This window comes from Drosophila guanche, unplaced genomic scaffold, assembly GCF_900245975.1.
Source record: "Drosophila guanche unplaced genomic scaffold, DGUA_6, whole genome shotgun sequence".
In the NCBI taxonomy this organism is placed as follows: domain Eukaryota; kingdom Metazoa; phylum Arthropoda; class Insecta; order Diptera; family Drosophilidae; genus Drosophila; species Drosophila guanche.
The window spans coordinates 12449930-12453629 of record NW_022995743.1 but is presented as its reverse complement, the minus strand read 5'-3'; positions in this window follow the sequence as shown (position 1 = coordinate 12453629).

Here is a 3700-nt window from a genome sequence, read left to right as displayed (position 1 = left end):
TTCTCTTTCTCTTTGACTTTATTTTGGACTTCTTCTTCTGCTGCTCTTTGACTTTATTTTGCTTTGTGAGAGAGAGATTGCGGGGGGGTAGGAGCGAGAGAGAGTGCTGCTTTGCTGCTGCTGGCCCGGCGGACGACGATGATCGATCGAACGGGGAACCCAAACGCACTCGGGGACTGTCGCGACACGACTGAAGACCTCAATGGAGCTGAAGTTAACGCTGGCCTGGCTCCAAGCCACTAACCGTAAGTTTGGTTACGTTGCTGCCCTGCCAGCTGCCTGCCAGCCAGCTTGGGTATTTCTTTTCTCTGTGCTGTGTGCTTTTGTTGCTGGTTTTTCGTCGCCTTGCCGCTTCATGGCTAAGTTGGCTTAATAGCATTTAGCGTGTCCAAAGCTTGCTGCGATCGAAAGCTCTTGCCTTCGCTTAAGAGTGGTCTCTCTCGCTCTTGCTCTTGCTCTTGCTCTCTTGCTTCGTTTTGGCTCTCTTAAGCAGCGGTTTATGTGGTGCAGTGCAGAGCTTGTGGTCAAGGAACCTTTTCCACTGACACTGACAGGCCATAATTCTCAACGAATCTCATTTACATTTCAGCGGTCATCAATCTCTCTCTCTCTCTCTTCGCTCTTTCTCGCTGCATAACTCTTTTTATGAGCTTAGCTTTCTACGCCTTAATTACATCATCAGCAGACATCTCTCGGCGTCGCTTCCTTTTTTGATCGTTTTTACAAATTAATTTGGTTTTATTTATCATTTCGCTGCTTGAAAGCTGGCCGCTCCATTCGAATAACGGTGCTTTATCCGTCTATATTTGGAGGTTGATTCGTTTTAATGGACACCGATGCGCTGCTTATTCTAATGGCATTCTGAAGGTCAAGCCAAATGTCAGAGTGCCTGCCCCGCGCAGGCACCACAACATCGATTTGCGCAGAGATCTTGCCATGGAATCTATGTGACAGGCAATTAAAAATGTGTAAGAAATAAATAACGCTTGAATGTTGAATGCAGCAAGTGCACGCCACGCCCCAGGCCCCACTCCGGGGGCGAAGAACATGTCCGAACCTGTTTGACTGCACAAATGAAAATGAGCGCCCACCCCCCGCGAAGCGAAACCGAAACTGAAACTGAAACTGAAACTGACAGCGAAGCAAAAGTGCACCGAATCCATCAAAATGTAATGAAAATGTTAGCGCTGCTCTTCCCAGATGATGATGATGATGATGATGATTATCATCACTATGATTATGATTGACGCATGCAGCAACAATGATAGGAATGCTGCTGTCCAGAAATCTGCGGCGCGTAAAATGATGCGCAAAGTTCGTTGCCTAAGTCTTTTGTTTGTTACGAAGTTTTGGGCGTCTGCTGACACTTTTCGATGTTCGTTTGACAAACCGAATAGTGAGAAATATATCATTATATATAGGGTTTACAGGGTATCCACGAAGCCATGCCATACGACATGTCTTGCACTTATCCGCCACTTAATTTGCTGAAGCGAATATGACTTCATTTCTGTGCGGAATGTTGCCCGAAAACTTGAGTATTCGCATAGCTCAGACCCCAACTAAATGGCACTGTCTGTACATCAGCAGAAGCTCTCGACTAATGCCTTATAAACATTTCAGTTTCAGTTGGGTGCTAATTATGGCCAACAACAAAGCAGCCAGCAATCAAGTTTAATTGATGCCATTATCAAATTATGAACACTTGCCCACTGTCCGGCACTGGATGGCATCATAAAAGCTGATGGCACTGCCAAGTGGCTCCACCAGTACCGCGTGGGCGTAGCAGGTGGAAAAAAGTATCTTAGTATGCAGCACATGGGGGGGGAGTTCAGTATCGTTTTGCACTTGTTACAGTTTGGTAATCCATATTCAATGAGACGAAGGGCAGGGCAGGGCAGGGGAGATTAGCCCTCATAAGCATGTGTGGCATGCGGCATTGCATAACGACAGCCAAGCCGCCATTCGACACGTTAATGAAAAGTGAAAGACGCCCAAAAAGCGACAGAAAGAGAGACGAAGAGAGAGAGAGAGAGAGAGAGAGAATCCTCATTGTGGTTGGCACTCTCGTGTGGCCTGTTTTATGAGCATTTTATTACCATTATTTTACATTGAAAGGAAAGCCAATTAAAGTCAAGTTCACACAGCCGCACCTCCCCACCTGGCAGGCATTTGTTTTGTGTTTTTTGGTAATTACAAATTATTAGGGCCTCCAATCGAGCGTTGCCAATTTGCTAAGCAGCTACAATGCCTTGGGGTCAGCATTTGCTGTTGAGATATAGGGGGTGCCGCGACAAACCCACTTCAGTCTCACTGTACGAGTAGTCACTGTACCCCGTTTGGTAACACAGCTGAGAGCCAGAGCCTTGACAAACACGAAACATGAAATACTCGTGTACAAAACGATGAGAAAAATCCAAAACACACGCACAAAGTTCAAGTCCAACCAGGGGGCAAAAGAAGATACGAAACCGAAAGATGATGAGAGGGAAATAAAAACAACAACAGCAGAGAAGAGCCAACAATGAAACAGAAAACACACAAAAACAAACAAAGGGTAAATGCACAGGGGGGAAGCCATGCAAAGGCAGCAGAAAATAAAGCGTAAGAAAAGGCTTTTTCCCAGAGAGTGAGTGAGAGAGAGAGAGAGAGAAACTCATCTAAACCATACGTACATAAGTGTATGGCATAATCATTCAATTGGCAAAAAGAGCCAAACAAAAATTCCCTTTTATTCTTGAACCCCAAACAGAAAACAAAAAACTTGAGAAACAAAACGGAAACACTCCGCGATCAGCAGACCAGTTTCTGCACAATGGCCTGTGTGTGGAGTGTTCTGGTATGGCCATAAGTCTCTTGGCTCCAGATCATCGCAATCAATGTCGCCCGATCAGCGCCACTTGGTCGCCTTTTGTTCATATCGGAATGAGATAAATTGTGAATTATGAACTTGACGCCAATATGTCACACACTTGAAAAGCACTCGAACCAATTCACATCCAGCTAAGCCACAACGATTCCAAATTGGAATGGGAATTGGAATTGAAATTGAAATGGTGCGGGGCACCACGGACTGGGCTCTGGGCTCTGACTTTTGTTGTTCGACTGTTAAGTTTAATTAAATCATTTACCGAAATGATTGTGCGCTATTTTGTAGCTATTTTATTGATGTCATTGGCTCTCCCAATGCGAAGGTTATAGACATTTCTCGCAGAGATTGCGCAACCTGGAACTGCGCCCCTTCAGGCTGGATCAGCGCGCCTGGGATGTAGGTCAGTGCGCATCAGTGCGCACAGTGCAGCTGTGGCATGCAGCTGTGGCAAGCGCAGGAAACGGGTTTTGGTAGTCTGCAAAATAAAGAAATGGGCGTGCCCAAAGTCACTTTCGCTTGCCGCGACCTTTGACAAGCGGCTGCAACTTGTGGCCACCAAGATTGCCACCCGCACGGATGAGACTTTCCCCGCTGCCTTCTGTTTCTGTAGCTGGAAGCAAATAGCAAATGTCCAAGCAAATAGATTATCTTTCGAGTTTCCAATCTCTGATCTGGCTACTGCTTTTGGGCAGCCACCAAAAAGAGAAAAAATACATTGCTGTGTATGTAAATTCCTATCTGATCCAAAGCCTTGTCACGTGCCCCAAAAAGTGCTGTTGTCCGCTGGCTGTTGCGTTTGGGAATGATATCATGTAATTTGAGAGACAA